This window comes from Somniosus microcephalus, chromosome 5, assembly GCF_052327205.1.
Source record: "Somniosus microcephalus isolate GS21.2 chromosome 5, FLI_Smic_1.0, whole genome shotgun sequence".
NCBI lineage: Eukaryota > Metazoa > Chordata > Chondrichthyes > Squaliformes > Somniosidae > Somniosus > Somniosus microcephalus.
The window spans coordinates 319,711,543-319,730,459 of NC_140991.1; the positions used below are offsets into that span (position 1 = coordinate 319,711,543).

At 46.9% G+C, this 18,917-nt stretch overlaps 1 long non-coding RNA gene across 1 annotated transcript; it reads right to left on the minus strand.

Annotated features, from left to right (window-relative positions):
• Window positions 1-664: 664 nt before the first annotated feature.
• LOC147117912 (uncharacterized) lies at window positions 665-8,873 on the minus strand. Its single transcript, XR_015078562.1, has 3 exons — window positions 8,526-8,873; window positions 4,940-5,144; window positions 665-2,927 (listed from the first exon to the last, which is right to left on the minus strand). It is a non-coding gene; the product is annotated as an uncharacterized LOC147117912 (long non-coding RNA).
• Window positions 8,874-18,917: the final 10,044 nt, after the last annotated feature.

The window sequence follows — 18,917 nt, forward strand, 5'->3', positions numbered from 1 at the left end:
TAAAGGTAGCCAAATCTAGTGGGAGGATAGAAGATTGGGAAGTCTTTAAAAGACAGCAAAAAATAACTAAAAGATTGATTAAGAAAGGGAAGATAGATTATGAAAGTAAATTAGCAAAAAATATAAAAACGGATAGCAAAAGTTTCTATAGTTATATAAAAAGAAAAAGGGTGGCTAAAGTAAATGTTGGTCCCTTAGAGGATGAGACCGGGAAATTAATGGTGGGAAACATGGAGATGGCAAAAACGCTGAACAAATATTTTGTATCAGTCTTTACAGTCGAGGACACTAAGAATATCCCAACACTGGACAAACAGGGGGCTCTAGGGGGGAGAGGAGCTAAATACGATTAAAATCACTAAGGAAGTGGTACTTGGTAAAATAATGGGACTTAAGCCGGATAAATCCCCTGGAGCTGATGGCTTACATCCTAGGGTCTTGAGGGAAGTGGCGGTAGGGATTGTGGATGCATTGGTAATAATTTTCGAAAACTCCCTGGACTCAGCAAAGGTCCCGGCAGATTGGAAAACTGCTAATGTAACACCCTTATTTAAAAAGGGTAGTAGGCAGAAGGCTGGAAACTATAGACCTGCTAGCCTAACATCTGTGGTTGGTAAAATATTAGAGTCCATTATTAAGGAGACAGTAACGGGACATTTGGATAAACATAATTTAATAGGACAAACTCAGCATGGTTTCATGAAGGGGAAGTCATGTTTGACAAATTTGCTTGAGTTCTTTGAGGAAGTAACATACAGGGTGGATTAAAGGAGAACCAGTGGACGTAGTGTATTTAGACTTCCAAAAGGCATTTGACAAGGTGCCACACAAAAGATTATTGCTCAAGATAAAAAAATTTGCTCAAGAAAAAAAAAGCCTACATTTCGTTGTACTGCACTTCTGCACTAACAATGACAATAAAAGTTGATTTTGATTTGAAATCACGGGATTGGGGGTAATATTCTGGCGTGGGTGGAGAATTGGCTCTCTAACAGAAAGCAGAGAGTTGGGATAAATGGTTCATTCTCAGACTGGCAATCAGTAACTAGTGGTGTTCCGCAGGGGTCAGTGCTGGGTCCCCAACTCTTTACAATCTATATTAACGATTTGGAGGAGGGGACCGAGTGTAACATATCAAAGTTTGCAGATAATACAAAGATGGGAGGGAAAGTAGTGAGTGAGGAGGACATAAAAAACCTGCAAAGTGACATAGACAGGCTAAGTAAGTGGGCAGAGATTTGGCAGATGGAATACAATACTGGAAAGTGTGAGGTTATGCACTTTGGCAGGAAAAATCGTAGAGCAAGTTATTATCTTAATGGCAAGAAACTGGAAAGTACTGTAGTACAAAGGGATCTGGGGGTCCTGGTGCACGAAACTCAAAAAGTTAGTATGCAGGTGCAGCAAGTGGAATGTTGGCTTTTATTGCTAGGGGGATAGAATATAAAAACAGGGAGGTATTGCTGCAGTTATACAAGGTATTGGTGAGACCGCACCTGGAATACTGCATACAGTTTTGGTGTCCATACTTAAGAAAAGACATACTTGCTCTCGAGTCAGTACAAAAAAGGTTCACTCGGTTAATCCCGGGGATGAGGGGGTGGTCATATGAGGAGAGGTTGAGTAGATTGGGACTCTACTCATTGGAGTTCAGAAGAATGAGAGGCGATCTTATTGAAACATATAAGATTGTGAAGGGGTTGGATCGGGTGGATGCGGTGAGGATGTTCCCAATGATGGGTGAAACTAGAACTCGGGGGCATAATCTTAAAATAAGGGGCTGCTCTTTCAAAACTGAGATGAGGAGAAACTTCTTCACTCAGAGGGTGGTAGGTTTGTGGAATTTGCTGCCCCAGAAAGCTGTGGAAGCTACATCATTAAATAAATTTAAAACAGAAATACATAGTTTCCTAGAAGTAAAGGGAATTAAGGGTTACGGGGAGCGGGCAGGAAATTGGACATGAGTCTAGGTTCGGATCGGTCATGGCCCTGTGGGTAGTGGAGCGGGCCCAGGGGCCGTGTAGCCCGATCCTGCTCCTACTTCTTGTGTTCTAATTCTGTGTTAGATTTCAGGAGATGGTTTTATTCCTGTTCCTAGCTGGGGTGGAGATCGCCTTTACAGAAGTTAAGTACTGTAGAAAATATAGGGACAGAGTGATCTCCTGGAAGAGTTTCGATCGCCTAGATGGGTCGGAGAGGAATTTCCCAGATTTTTTCTCCCAAATTGGCCATTGGGTTTTTTATCTGGTTTTTTGCCTCTCCCGGGAGATCACATGGGTTCGGGTGGGATGGAGAGTGATAGAAGATTTGAGGTTAGGATCAGATCAGCCATGATCTTATTGAATGGCGGAGCAGGCTCGAGGGGCCGATTGGCCTACTCCTGCTCCTATTTCTTATGTTCTTATGTTCTTACTGACAATTCTTCCTGAGTGAGATTCACAGCAGTTAAAATATTGTTGAATACTGCAAGACTTTGGTTGCACCCAGTACAGCTATAAAGCCTTGTAATAAAAGTTTCAGTGAAATGCTGGTGGACAGCCATTTCATTACCATCTTTGGAAAAAGGCACGGTAGTGTCCAAGCAATAGTTAACTAAGGGCTCCTCTACTCCACCACTGTGACAATTCCATTTTCCACACCATCTCACAGATGAAATGAAATAATTCTTTTTTTTATTCATTCATGGGATGTGGGCGTCGCTGGCAAGGCCAGCATTTATTGCCCATCCCTAGTTGCCCTGGAGAAGCTGGTGGTGAGCCGTCTTCTTGTATCGCTGCAGTCCGTGTGGTGAAGGTACTCCCACAGTGCTGTTAGGGAGGGAGTTCCAGGATTTTGACCCAGCGACGATGAAGGATCGGCGATATATTTCCAAGTCAGGATGGTGTTTGACTTGAAGGTGGTGGTGTTGCCTCTGTGCTCCACGATGCCTAAAAGTGTCAAAAGTGAAATAAGTATAGGCAGTCTGAATTAAATTCCTTATTGGTATGGATCCACAGGGGAAAATGTGCATAGATTGGAATTAATGGCAATAAATTGAGATGCGAAAATGATGGTGACAGTGTTAAAAGGGAAAGGTCACAATGGCCCAGTAGAGGGAGTAATCTTTGAGTACTGGCAACGTTGTGGACACAAAAATTCACCACCAAAAATAGAAAATATGTTTACCTTCACAGTTAGTGTTCGAATCCTGATCCTGCAGTTCTATCATTACAATAACGCCCAGTGCTTCTTTAAAATGTAAATGTCATAAGAACATAGAAATTAGGAGCAGGAGTCGGCCATTCGGCCTCTCGAACCTGCTCTGCCATTCAATAAGATCACGGCTGATCTTCAACCTCAACTCCACTTTCCCGCCCAATCCCCATATCCCTCGATTCCCCTAGAGTCCAAAAATCTATCGATATCAGCCTTGAATATACTCAACGATTCAGCCTCCGCAGCCCTCTGGGGCAGAGAATTCCAAAGATTCACAACCCTCTGAGTGAAGAAATTCCTCCTCATCTCAGTCCTAAATGGCCGACCCCTTATCCTGAGACTGTGACCCCTGGTTCTAGACTCTCCAGCCAGGGGAAACAACCTCTCAGCATCTACCCTGTCAACCCCCTCAGGATCTTGTATGTTTCAATGAGATCACCTCTCATTCTTCTAAACTCCAGAGAGTCTCGGCCCAATCTACTCAATCTCTCCTCACAGGACAACCCTCTCATCCCAGGATCAAATGTCATAACTAAATAGTGCAAAGAAGAACTATGATGGTAAATTTATTTTGTAGCCATGGTCTAAAATTACAGACAACGTAACCCACCTTACACATTGTTCCTCATTTATTTTGTATCTAAAACTGTTTGGCAATGTCACGTAGAATCAGAGAATCATACCGCACTGAAGGGGCCCATTCGGCTCATTGTGTCTGTACCGGCTCCATCAAAGAGCTGTCCAATTCGTCCCACTCCCCTGCAAATTTCTCCTTTTCAAGTATATATCCAACTCCCTTTTGAAAGTTGCCATTGAATCTGCTTCTGTCAGCCTTTCCAGGGGTGCGTTCCAGATCACAACAACTCGCTGCGTTCAAAAATATTCTCCTGGTTTCCCCCTTGGATTGTTTGCCAATGATCATAAATCTGTGACCTCTGGTAACCGACCCTCCTGTCAGTGGAAACAGTTTCTCCCGATCTACTCGACCAAAACCCCATATAATTTTTAACCCCTCTATCAAATCTCCCTTTAACCTTCTCTGCTCTAAGGAGAACATGAATGGGAATGTTTGTTAATTTCCACCCAACATGACAAAACGACCAAACGTACAGGGCATTGTGTAAACTGCTTATAACAATGTTGTTGTGCACCGAAGTCAATAAGTACAATTTGGGTTCACTTTATATTTTTCATTATTTGTTGCCCCTTTGCTGTTGCCTCTAATCCACCCACCTGATGCTGCAGTGTCTCCGACCCACCCGTCTGTGTCTTAATGCACTGGAGGAAGTTACCAGCTTGCACAGTGATTAGCTGAACAACATGAACTGCTCACTTACAGTGTCAACAAGCTTTAAAATGGGTATTAATGAAGCTCAACGTAAGCTCGAGGAACAGCACTTCATCTTTCGATTCGGCACTTTACAGCCTTTAGGACTCAACATCGAGTTCAACAATTTCAGATCGTAACCTCTGCCCATGTTTTTTCAGATGGCAGCTGTTGATGATTCTGCTATTTCCATTTACACCTCCTCTAGACCCATCATTTGTCTCTTTACTTGTCCCATTACCATCGACTTTTGCCTCGCACCATCATCCCTTTTGTCATTTAATCTCTCCTGCCTTCCGCCCTATCACAGACCTTCCTTTTGTTCTTTCCTCCCCTCCCCCCTTTCCCTATCTCTGTACTTGTTTAAAAACTTGTCACATCTCTAACTTTTTCCAGTTCTGACAAAGGGTCACAGACCTGAAACTCTGTTTCTCTCCACAGATGCTGCCTGACCTGCTGAGTGTTTCCAGCATTCTCGGTTTTTATTTAAAATGGGACTGTCCTCCTGGCACAGAAGTGTATCCCAGAACAGCCGAAATGAATTTTGTTGAGTGTGAAAGTGAATTTGGGTCACATCTGTTGCTCGTTAATAGGTGAGATTTACCCATTGAGAAGTTTTTCCCTGTAAAACAACAGGAAGAAATGTTCATAGATTGGATATTTTAGAAATATTACTACAAACAAAAAAACGTAAGAAACAATTATAATACTAGAATACAGTTCTGCCTTTTTTGCAACTATTATGTTGACTAGTTTTTAATGATTAGATATTCGCAAAGTTTAGATTTTCAATTAATAAATTATACACATCAGGGACCAATTGTTTATCAAAGATAAGCTCTGCATGATACAAACCACTTAACCGATGAGAATCATACAGGGCTTGCACCTGTTTAGTTTTGGACAGGTGTATCCAGAAATTTCAAAGATTAAATAAAGACAAACGCCAATGTATAATTTTATGAATTAAGTATCAGCCTTGGCTCAGTATCAGCATTCAGATGAGCACGTGAAACGCCATAGCATACAAGGCTACGGACCAAGTGCTGGAAAATGGGATTAGAACAGACAGGGCTTGATGGCCGGCACGGACACGATGGGCCGAAGTGCCTCTTTCTGTGCTGTATAACACTATGACTCTATTCTCACCTCTCAGGCAGAAGATTGTGGATTCAAGCCCTACTCCAGAGACTGAGCATATCATCTAAGACACCCCATGGCGTGACTCTAACGAGTTCTCCGAGTGTCCTAGCTAACATTTATCCCTCAACCAACACCACTAAAAAAACAGATTCCTTGGTCGTCAGTCGTCTTTCTGGCTACTTGCCCTGTTCTGAGCTCTGGTGTATACCCAGGTGGTCACTGGGCACGGACATGTGGTGTCCACTGATTTGCTCAAAGCCTCTTGTGGCTGGTGGGCACCGCGAGGGATTCCCAGTGTTATAGGTCTATTCATTGATAGCTCATGACCTTTTTGATGCATGCTTAATCAAGCCAGCATGTTACCATGGCATGGTGGACCCTTCCTATGTGTCAGCCGTGGCTCAGTGGGTGGCACCCTCACCTCGGAGTCAGAAGGTTGTGGGTTCAAGTCCCACTCCAGAGACTTGAGCACAACAATCTAGGCTGACACTCCGGTGCAGTGCTAAGGGAGTGCCACACTGTCGGAGGGGCCGTCTTTCGGATGAGATGTTAAACCGAGGCCCCGTCTACTCTCTCAGGGGGAACATAAAAGATCCCACGGCACTATTTTGAAGAAGAGCAGGGGAGTTCTCCCTGGGGCCAATATTTAATCCCTCAATCAACATCACAAATACAGATTATCAGGTCGTTATCACATTGCTGCTTGTGGGAGCTTGCTGTGCACAAATTGGCTGCTGCGTTTCCTACATTACAAGTGACTGAAGTACTTCATTGGCTGTAAAGCGCTTTGGGACGTCTGTTGGTTGTGAAAAGTGCTGGAGCATTGCAAGTCTTTCTTTTTCTTTTTCCTGCTCTGTATGGGGCATTTACTTGTTGGATAAGCTGCTGGGCCATTGGCTCATTGCGAATCTTCTGTCTTGGTCGCAACCTTTGTTTCTCACTCCCCATCTGTGAGTAATGCATTCCTGCCTTCAAGGTTCATGACACAGCGAGACATTTGCATTCCCATTTTGGACTCATTTGCCAGCTGTGTGCATTATCATATCAATAACAATCCATCAAACTGGCGTTGCCATTTGTAGCCCCCGGGGAGCATGAACCATTCAACACAGACCACTGGTTTAGAAGGCACAGCTTTTATTAAATATATACAATTATTTTCAAACTGATTATTATTTAAATTTTAACTGCATAAGATATGCAAACTTGACTTTCGACAGATTACACCTCTATATTAATCTGAAATTAATAAAAAGCTGGCGAACAAGATATCAAGCTTTCGGATTCAAACTGCTCAAAAGACTTGCATTTCTATAGCGCCTTTCACGATCACCGGACGTCTCAAAGCGCTTTACAGCAATGAAGTATTTTTGAAGTGGAGTCACTGTTGTAATGTAGGAAACGCAGCAGCCAATTTGCGCACAGCAAGTTCCCACAAACAGCAATGTGATAATAACCAGATCATCTGTTTTATTGATGTTGATTGAGGGATAAATATTGGCCCCAGGACACCGGGGAGAACGCCCCTGCTCTTCTTCGAAATAGTGCCATGGGATCTTGTACATCCACCTGAGAGAGCAGACGGGGCCTCGGTTTAACATCTCATCCAAAAGACGGCACCTCTGACAGTGCGGCACTCCCTCAGTACTGCCCCTCCGACAGTGCAGCGCTCCCTCAGTACTGCCCCTCCGACAGTGCAGCGGAGACTGCCCCTCCGACAGTGCGGCGCTCCCTCAGTACTGCCCCTCCGACAGTGCAGCACTCCCTCAGTACTGCCCCTCCGACAGTGCGGCGCTCCCTCAGCATTGCACTGGGAGTGTCAGCCTGGATTTTTGAGCTCAAGTCTCTGGAGTGGGACTTGAACCCACAACCTTCTGACTCTGAGGCGAGGGTGCTGCCCACTGAGCCACTAATATAACACAGCATGAAATAAGCCAACAATATCTTGAAACAAAAGAAAATAAGAGATTTGCAAAGGGCTCGGGGACCTCCAGCTGTGTGTATACACTGAGCCTCTGGTTAATATGAGACACACGTTTCTCTTCCCCATCCCCCATTGATCAGAGGCAGTATTGGGTGACGTAACCTGGAGTCTGGTCTCCGCCTCAGCCAGCGAGAGGGAGAGAGATCCTGGCCACAGCAGAATGGAGGAGGAAAGCCGGCACTTGGGCATGTTTGCATTGTAGGAACAGAAACATTGCAAGGACAACATTAAACAGCCTGGGTGAAATATCGCAGCGAGCCGGCTGGGTTAGCAGTGGAGAGGAAGTGAATGGAGGTTCTTCCACACGTTCACCCAGGGCATTGATGCTGTGACACCGGCCAGACACACACAAAGAGAGGGAAGGAAAGAAACACAAGAGGACGGATTAAATGCAAGCCTGGGACATGGACTCGCCAGTGTAGAAAGGCGGTAGTTGCACTGCGGGAAGTCCAGTGAGAGAGGTAGAGGTGGAAAGATCCCAGAGCAACATTGTGTGAAAACGCCAAGCCATCTGCAACCTCCGGGAGACTGAAGAGGGGGCAGAGCACCAACTGAGGAGACATTCTAGTCTCGGTCGAAGAATTCTCGCCCCACAAGCACTCAGTGAGTATTTAACACATACTGAATGTGTCTCTAAATGCAACGTGGGTTGGTGGTGTCCATTGCAGAGGCTGAAAGCCAGATGTGGAGGTCTCCGTCCCTCCTACATTCCCTTATATGACCGGAGGGATTGGGGGTTTACTTTTTTTAAACTGAATGTAGATGCCAGTAATGAACAATGTGATTGCAATGAATCCAGCTCAGTTACCAGCAGATTTAGGGGGCTGGATAACAAGCACATTCAAAATTAACACCAACCTCAAAACGGTAACTTACCAGTGAAATAAATTATCTTGCTTTTTTTGTTGGGTGCAGTTTGGGGTTTTTTGTTAACCGGTAACCTGGGAATCCTCCACATTTCCAATTGTTCATGTTGTTGCAGTGAAACTGCTACATGAATTTGCCAGCTCGCCTGTGAGATGCAGTCTTGTGACCAGGGGGAGAGGCGAGTGATGTTGCACAATGAATGGGGTTTCCAGCTCGGAAAATAGCTCCTTTTTAACGCGGAAATGAGACCGGTCTTGCTCACACTCTCTGGGGGTGGGGGTGATTGTCCTCTCTCCTAATCACACAGGTACCGCATTTATGGCATGTGCTTGGTAACTGACTACACCGACATCTGCAATATTATTATACACTCCATATTCTGGCCTGTGTGTGTGTGAAATAAAAACCACATTGGATTTGCAGTAGAGGAGCATTACTCGAATTAAAGGGCCCCTTTTAGTGAGATCTGGTTAATCCTAATGGAAACTGGCTCATTGTTTAAAAAAAATCACTTGGCAGTTGTTTGGGTGAAATTTGAGCTTGTATTTCCCATCCAATCGTTTTTGTTTTGCCTTGTGATATTTGTACACTGGGTTTCAATGACGCTGAGCTGCCCTTTCTGCCCACGTACCACCACTGACCTTCACCATTCGCTGGGGGACGGGACGAATGGAGAGGTGAACCCAGATTTCTCAGTTGCTTCAACAAGCAAACAGCGGAGCTATTCAGGCCTGGCGGGTGCTGCTTCAATGCTTAGTCTGTCCTGAGATGGCTGCTTTCAGCTGGGCTGGTGTAAAGAAAGAGAGCGCACAGCAAGAGGGGGAAGGGGCATCATTCAGGATTGTATTTCTGATCACAGCCCTGCGACCCGGTATTACTGGATGTGTGCACAAAAGTGGAGATATTGGGTGAGAGCAAGATCAGGCCTGTTTGTAATGCATCTGCAGCCAAGTCGTCGTCTTCTTAGGCAGTCCCTCGGAAGCGAGGATGACTTGCTTCCACATTAAAAATGAGTTCTCAGGTGACTGATGAGTCCAATGCGGGACCTACAGTCTCTGTCACAGGTGGGGCAGACGGTGGTTGGAGGGGCGGGTGGGTGGGGTGTTTGGGTTGATGTGCGCTCCTTGCGCTGTTTGCACTTGGCTTCCGCTTGCTCCCGGTGAAGAGACTCGAGGTGTTCGGCACCTTCCCGGATGCTTCTCCTCCACTTTGTGCGGTCTTGGGCCAGGGATTCCCAGGTGTCGATGGGGATGTTACACTTTTTCAAGGAGGCTTTGAGGGTGTCCTTGAAGCATTTCCTCTGCCCACCTGGGGCTCTCTTGCCGTGCCGGAGCTCCGAGTAGAGCGCTTGTTTTGGGAGTCTCGTATCGGGCATGCGGACGATGTGACCCGTCCATCGGAGCTGATCGAGCGTGGTCAAAGCTTCGATGCTGGGGATGTTGGCCTGAGCGAGAACACCGACGTTGGTGCGCCTATCCTGCCAATGGATTTGCAGGATCTTGCGGAGGCAGCGTTGGTGGTACCTCTCCAGTGCTTTGAGGTGCCTGCTGTACATGGTCCATGTCTCTGAGGCATACAGCAGGGCGGGTATCACTGCTGCTATGTAGACCATGAGCTTGGTGCTGGGTTTGAGGTCCTGGTCTTCAAACACACTCTTCCTCAGGCGTAGGCTGCTGGCGGTCGCGGTTTAGACCGATACGAAATACTGCGGAAGCTGGGAATCTGAAATAAAAACAGAATTTGCTGGAGACACTCAGCGGGTCGGGCAGCGTCTGTGGCGAGAGACACAGTTGACGTTTCAGCTCGATGACCCTTCATCAGAACCCCATCAGTTGGTGATTCTCTCTCGCTCCGCAGACGCTGCCTGACCTGCTGAGTATTTCCAGCATTTATGGTCCAGACCGATGCAGGCACGACAGTCGTGTGGTGGTGCATGTGAAACCCTACACAGATGCTGACTTTTTTAGAAAGGATTAATATTTATATAACTCAGTATTTTTACACTCGAATGTTGCACCTACAAGAAAAAAATCAAGTTGAAGTGCGCAAAGTGAAGAAGTAAGAAGTTGAATGGAATAACAGATGTTTGAGCAAGCCCCCACTGTTTACATATAGATGGTTCTCATCAGCAAGTGGAACAGACTTCATGACTTTGAGTAAGGAGGCAGATGTGTGGCAGAGGCAGTGCCTAGAACTCAAATTTAAAAAATCCACTACTTTGCACTTAATCTTAAAGCCTACAACAACAACAACTTGTATTTATACAGCACCTTTAACATAGTACCACCTCCCAAGGCGCTTCACAGGAGCGATTATCAAACAAAATTTGACACCGAGCCACATGAGGTATTAGGGCAGGTGACCAAAAGCTTGGTCAAAGAGGTCGGTTTTAAGGAGCGTCTTAAAGGAGGAGAGAGAGGCGGAGAGATTTAGGGAGGGAATTCCAGAGCTCAGGGCCCAGGCAGCTGAAGGCACAGCCACCAACGGTGGAGCGATTAAAATCAGGGATGTTCAAAAGGCCAGAATAGGCGGATCACAGATATCTCCGGAGGGTTGTGGGGCTGGAGGAGATTACAGAGATGGGGAGGGGGCGAGGCCATGGAGGGATTTGAAAACAAGGATGAGAATTGGAGGCTTTCTACCTCCTTCCTATTCTGAAGATGTGCTGTATGGTACCATCAGTGCCAACCACCCTCCGGTCTCTGAGTGAGACAGTCAGTGTCGGCAGGCTGTTGCTGTTGGGGCACACTTGAGCTTCTCTTGTGTGTACCTGATAACCACATGTGCACCTTCCTGAGGGCTTCTCTGAATGGCCGTGAGGAACAAGAATCAACTCATTCAGTGCAGACTGAACCCAGTACCTTTTGTCAGCTGTATGCCTCAGTCTGGCACTGGGCGATATCTTTACTAATGGCAGCTTCTAATCCTTTTTGTCAAATTCAATGCAGATTAGATAATGTGCTGGGAAAAGAGATTCTTCACATTGGTGGAATACCCAGCTATCTAAATATTCTGTATTATTTTACAAAGGAAATGCATGTGGGTACAATTCTCTGGCTTTTTTGAGGAGAGGTGATGAGCTGAGAGGAGGCAGAGGATGAATGGCCGGAACTGTTTGAGTAGCAGCTACTGATTTGGTTATAATGTGTAGGAGTCCTTGAAGTAGATGCTCCTCTATCCACTTTGTTGGGCAAAAGTGGTGCTTGATATCAAGTGGGCCAAAAAAGGAAGAAAATAACGAGATGAACCTGCACATTGTAAGAGATAGCTTGTGTGTCAGCTGATCGTCTGGTCCAAACAGATATGAATCATAGAAATTTACGGCACAGAAGGAGGCCATTCGGCCCATCGTGTCTGTGCCGGCCGACAAAGATCTCTCCAGCCTAATCCCACTTTCCAGCTCTTGGTCCGTAGCCCTGTAGGTTCCGGCACTTCAAGTGCATATCCAAGTACATTTTAAATGTGATGAGGGTTTCTGCCTCTCCCACCCTTTCAGGCAGTGAGTTCCAGACCCCCACCACCCTCTGGGTGAAAAAAGTTCTCCTCAACTCCTCTCTAATCCTTCTACCAATTACTTTAAATCTATGGCCCCTGGTTATTGATCTCTCTGCTGAGGGAAATAGGTCCTTCCTATCCACTCTATCCAGGCCCCTCATAATTTTATACACCTCAATTAAATCTCCCCTCAGCCTCCTCTGTTCCACAGAAAACAACCCCAGCCTGTCCAATCTTTCCTCATAGCTAAAATTCTCCAGCCCAGGCAACATCCTCGTAAATCTCCTCTGCACCCTCTCTAGTGCAATCACATCTTTCCTGTAATGTGGTGACCAGAACTGCACGCAGTGCTCTAGCTGTAGCCTAACGAGAGTTTTATACAGTTCAAGCCTAACCTCCCTGCTCTTGTATTCTATGTCTCTATGCTTTTTGTACTGGAGAGCAAATGACCCCCCTTCTCCCAATCTCACCCCTGCCGCGTTTTCACTATCCCTTCTGACCTTCCCCTCTCTGACCCCGAACGATCAGTCCTCAGCAAAGGCCTGAGCTTCATCCCCTTACGCCCCCACCTCAATGAATTTCGAGCTCGGCACGATGTTGAGCTCATTTTCCGTCGCCTTTGTCTCCGTGCCCACTTCTCTGGCCAGGAGTCTTCCCACCCCCCCCCCCCCCACCACCGCACGACTGACCCTTTCTCCTGCTTTCAGAATTCCCGTTCTACCTGGACCCCTCCCCCTGGACTCTTACCCTCTCTAGATCTTTTCATCGCTAACTGCCGCCCTGACATCGGCCGTCTCCATTTCTCTGCTCCCCTCACTCACTCCAACCTACCTCCCTCTGAACTTGCAGCACTCCATTCTCTTAGATCCAACCCTGACATTGTCATTAAACCTGCTGATAAGGGTGGTGCTGTTGTTGTTTGGCGAACTGACCTCTACCTAGCGGAAGCTGAACGCCAACTCTCCGACACCTCCTCCTACCTCCACCTGGACCATGACCCCACTACCGAACATCAAACCACCGTTTCCAAGACTGTCACTGACCTCATCTCCTCTGGAGATCTTCTCCCCCCGCGGCCACCAACTTCATAGTTCCCCAACCCCGCACAGCCCGCTTTTACCTCCTTCCCAAGATCCACAAACAGGGCTGCCCTGGTAGACCCATCGTTTCAGCCTGTTCTTGCCCCACGGAACTTATCTCTTCCTATCTCGACTCTATCTTTTCTCCCCTTGTCCAGTCTCTTCCCACCTACATCCGCAACTCTTTGGACGCCCTCCGCCACTTTAACAGTTTCCAGTTTCCTGGCCCCAACCGCTTCCTTTTCACCATGGACGTACAATCCCTCTACACCTCCATCCCCCACCAGGATGGCCTGAGGGCGCTCCGCTTCTTCCTTGAACAGAGGCCCGACCAGTCCCCATCCACCACTGCCCTCCTCCGCCTGGCTGAGCTTGTTCTCACATTGAACAACTTCTCCTTTAACTCCACTCATTTCCTCCAAATCAAAAGTGTTGCTATGGGTACCCGCATGGGTCCTAGCTATGCCTGCCTTTTCGTGGGATATGTGGAACAGTCTTTGTTCCAGTCCTACTCAGGTCCCCTCCCTCACCTCTTTTTCCGATACATTGATGACTGTATCGGTGCTGTTTCCTGCTCTCGCCCTGACCTTGACAATTTCATTCACTTTGCCTCCAATTTCCACCCTTCCCTCACCTTCACATGGTCCATCGCTGACTCTTCCCTTCCCTTCCTCGACTTCTCCGTCTCCATCTCTGGGGATAGGTTATCGACCAATATTCACTACAAGCCCACTGACTCCCACAGCTACCTGGACTACACTTCCTCCCACCCCGCTTCCTGGAAGGACTCTATTCCATTCTCCCAGTTTCTCCGTCTCCGCCGCATCTGCTCCGACGATGCCACCTTCCACACCAGTGCTTCCGACATGTCTTCCTTTTTCCTCAACCGAGGATTCTCCTCTACCGTGATTGACACGGCCCTCGACCGTGTCCGTTCTATCTCCTGCACTTCTGCCCTCACTCCTGCCCCATCCCTCCCGGAATCACGGCAGGGTTCCCCTTGTCCTCACCTTTCACCCCACTAGCCTCCACATTCAACGGATCATCCTCCGCCATTTCCGCTACCTCCAAAGTGATCCCACCACCAAATGCATCTTCCCCTCCCCTCCCCTTTCAGCATTCCGTAGGGACCGCTCCCTCCGAGACACCCTAGTCCACTCCTCTGTCACCTCCAGCACCCCTTCCCCTTCGCCTGGCACCTTCCCGTGCAAGCGCAGGAGATGTAACACCTGCCCCTATACCTCCCCCCTTCCCACTGTCCAGGGCCCCAAACACCCCTTCCAGGTGAAACAGCGATTTACTTGTACTTCTTGCAATCTAGTATACTGTATTCGCTGCTCACGATGCGGTCTCCTCTACATTGGGGAGACCAAACGCAGATTGGGCGACCGCTTTGCGGAACACCTCCGTTCAGTCCGTAAGGGTGACCCCGAGCTTCCGGTCGCCTGTCATTTTAATTCACCGCTCCATTCCCACTCGGACCTCACCGTCCTTGGCCTCTTGTATTGTTCCACGGAAGCTCAACGTAAACTCGAGGAACAGCACCTCATCTTCCGATTAGGCACTTTACAGCCTTCCGGACTCAATATCGAGTTCAACAATTTCAGATCATAACCTCGGCCCCTATTACATTTTTACTTATATTTTTTATCCACCCCTTTGCAGTTTCTCCCTCCTCCCCGCCCCCTTTCCTTTTTTTTCCTCTCCCACATGGCAGCTGTCTCCCATTCTGCCAGAACATTTCACACCTAATCTGAGCCGTCTTTTGTCTCCACTAGTCCTACCACCATCTCGTCTGGTTTTGAATACCTCTTAATGTCTCTTCACTTCTTTTGTTCTCCCCCAGCCCTGCCTTTCCATCTATTTCATTTCCTTTCCAGTTTTGAAAAAGGGTTTCGACCCGAAACGTCGACTCTAATTTCTCTCCATGGATGTTGCCTGGCCTGCTGAGTTTTTCCAGCATTTTCTGTTGTTATTTCGGATTTCCAGCATCCGCGGTATTTTGCTATCGTAGCAAATGTCCAGTCTTGGCTGTATATAGGAGAAAATATTTTGGTCAAGTCAAAGCATAAAGGAAGGTGTGTGGAATTTTTTATTTTGTTAACTGAACTGTGAGAAAGCACCCAAGCAGTATAATAAATAAAGATTTTGTACTCTGAAACTGGGTTTGTTTCTGGGAAAAACATTAAGGTGAAATGCCAGTTGTAACAAGTAGAGAAGAAAAGACAGACTTGCATTTCTATAGCGCCTTTCACGACCACCGGACGTCCCAAAGTGCTTTCCAGCCAATGAAGTACTTCTTGAAGTGTAGTCACTGTTGTAATGTAGGAAACGCGGCAGCCAATTTGCGCACAGCAAGCTCCCACAAACAGCAATGTGATAATGACCAGATAATCTGTTTTAGTGATGTTGATTGAGGGATAAATATTGGCCCCAGGACACCGGGGAGAACTCCCCTGATCATCTTCGAAATAGTGGCCATGGGATCTTTTACGTCCACCTGAGAGAGCGGACAGGGCCTCGGTTTAACGTCTCATTCCAACACACTCCTGGCTGGCCTCCCACATTCTACCCTACGTAAACTTGAGCTCGTCCAAAACTCGGCAGCCCGTGTCCTAACTCGCACCGAGTCTTGTTTACCCATCTCCCCTGTGCTCTCTGGCCTACATTGGCCCTTGGTCCGCCAGCGCCTCAATTTCAAATCATTCCATGGCCTCGGCCCTCCCTATCTCTGGAACCTCCTCCAGCCCTACAACCCCCCCCTCCCCCCCAAAGATCCCTGCGCTCCTCCAATTGTGGCCTCTTGAGCATCCCTGACTATAATCACTCCACCATTGGTGGCCGTACCTTCAGCTGCCTGGGCCCGAAGCTCTGGAATTCCCTCCCTAAATCTCTCCACCTCTTTCTCCTCCTTTTAAGATGCTCCTTAAAATCTACTTGTTTGACCAAGCTCCTGTCCAAATATCTTCTTGTGTGTCTCGGTGTCAAACTTTGTCTGATTTACGCTCCTGTGAAGCGCCTTGGGATGTTTTACTATGTTAAAGGCGCTGTATAAATACAAGTTGTTGTTGTTGATGCTGAGCGACGGTCCATCTCGCCTGTCGGTGTAAAAGTCACACCGTTGGCCTTGCTGGTTTTTTGGGAGCTCGCCCTGCCCATGGCGAGAAGCATGCTGCTGGCAATTGTATTCAGCCATAGCAGCACTGAGGCTGTGGCGGCAGAGAGCAGACCCGCCGGCTGAGATCGTGATCGGAGTTTCTGGAATCATGTATGGCGCCTCATGTCTATTCTGGAATGCCTTTTTTATTCATTCCTGGGATGTGGGTGTCGCTGGCAAGGCCAGCATTTATTGCCCATCCCTAGTTGCCCTCAAGAAGGTGGTGGTGAGCCACCTTCTTGAACCGCTGCAGTCCGTGTGGTGAAGGTGCTCCCACAGTGCTGTTAGGGAGGGAGTTCCAGGATTTTGACCCAGCGACGATGAAGGAACGGCCGATGTATGTCCAAGTCAGGATGGTGTGTGACTTGGAGGGTAACTGATGGCGCGGTTGCCTTGGAGCCACTTCTAATCCTGTGTGAAATATAAGCATCATACACAAATTGTAATGCAGAGCTAATGTGCTTATATTTTTTTTCCTATGTTTCCTAAACAATGTACATAGTGACAACATTTACATTCCTGGCTAAAAGCATTTTAGCTTCTAAATATAAGGTAGTTGAACAAAATATAGCTCTGACTAATGTACACTACTCTTCTCACTCTTAAACCCCATCCGCCACCACCAGTACAAGGTCAGTATTTTTAAATCTGGGCACTTTGTTAGTGGACGCTTTGAAATCTGTTTGCAAACAAATCTATTTTCGAACAGTGCTGTATTTTTCAACAGTTCACGGACTTATTTGGTCATCAGTTTTTCTGAGGAAGCCACAAATAGCATGTTTGTTGGAGGTGGGCGTGCACTGAGAGCAAGGCCATTGTGTTTTGGTTTGACTGTGTGTTCGACGGGTGAAGATACAATAGCACTATGGAGTAATGTGGTCGTGTATCTCGAAACCAACACGAGCGACTAACTGCACAGAATTAGACAGATTAAACTGACGCTTTTTTTGATCTGTTTTCACTGTTCGCACCAGCCAAGTAATGTGGCAAGAGAAGCTGATGCGTTGGGTCTGGTGCGGAGGATGTTCTATTTAAGCTGCAGGGTTTAAATCGGCTTGATCGTAGCACTTTGACAGAATCGAAAAATAGACAAAAGGGAAGTTGCAGTAGGTTTTTGCCAGCTGAGACATTGTAGAAAGATACCATTCACTATTCCTAGCCGTGTGTACGGCATTGCTGTTACAGGAAGAAACCTTTAGTATCTGGGACCGATCCAATACTACAACATGCTAAGACATTTTGGAGTTCACCAATCAGTTCAGCTGGTTTTTCACTTTCATAATGTGTGTGTGTGTGTGTGTATATTTTATATATATATTTAATCTGCAAGCCAGAAGCCAAATGCAAAAACCTTCATTGATGCTGTTAAACATCAACTGCTTCTCCCTCAAAATATAATGCTTTTCCAAGTAAGCTTTTATATTTTGAATGAGCTGAGAGTAAACCAATGCAGGGTGTCCCGCCGCAGTACGCCCGATGAAGTATATACAAGAAAGTAAGACTTGCATTTCTATAGCGCCTTTCACGACCACCAGACGTCCCAAAGTGCTTTACAACCAATGAAGTGCTTTTTGGGGTGTAGTCACTGTTGTAATGTAGGAAACATGGCAGCCTAATTGCGCACAGCAAGCTCCCACAAACAGCAATGTGATAATGACCAGATAATCTGTTTTAGTGATGTTGGTTGAGGGATGAATATTGGCCCCAGGACACCGGGGAGAACTCCCTTGCTCTTCTTCAAAATAGTGGCCGTGAGATCTTTTACATCCACCGGAGAGAGCAGATGGGGCCTCGGTTTAACATCTGAAAGACGGCACCTCTGACAGTGCAGCACTCCCTCAGCACTGCACTGGAGTGTCAGCCTAGATTTTTGTGCTCAAGTCTCTGGAGTGGGACTTGAACCCACGACCTTCTGACTCAGAGGCGAGGGTGCTGCCCACTGAGCCACGGGGTGACTCTGTAAAATTCAGTACAATACTTTGAAAAATGATAATCCCATGTCAAGTACAGTTGGAAATCTTAAATCTGGAATGCTATTGTCTGAATGCTAGAAAAAAGTGAAAATTTATGGAACTGTATGTAATACAGTAACATTGAGCAGCTGGGAACTGCTGTTATTTTAGATTCAGAAGAGCCATTTTTTTCAACTTTTTGTTGTTTGATATTCTGATTCAAAGCCAGAAACCAAATTTTCTGACGGTTTTGAATACTGCATTTCTGTTCTACGTGTTTTACGTGTCAGCCGTGGCTCAGTGGGTTGCCCACTCGCCTCTGAGTCCGGAAGTTTGTGGGTTCAAGTCCCACTCCAGCACAAAAATTCGAGGCTGACTCTCCCAGTACTGAGGGAGTGCCGCACTGTCAGAGGAGCCGTCTTTCGGATGAGACGATAAACCGAGTTCCCGTCTACTCTCTCAGGTGGACGTAAAAGATCCCGCGGCGCTATTTCGAAGAAGAGCAGGGGAGTTCTCCCCGGTGTCCCAGATAATCAACATCACTAAAACAGATGATCTGGTCATTATCACATCGCTGTTTGTGGGAGCTTGCTGTGCGCAAATTGGCTGTTGCGTTTCCCACATTACAACAGTGACCACACTTCAAAAAGTACTTCATTGGCTGTAAAGCACTTTGGGACATCAGGTGGTCGTGAATGGCGCTATAGAAATGCAAGTC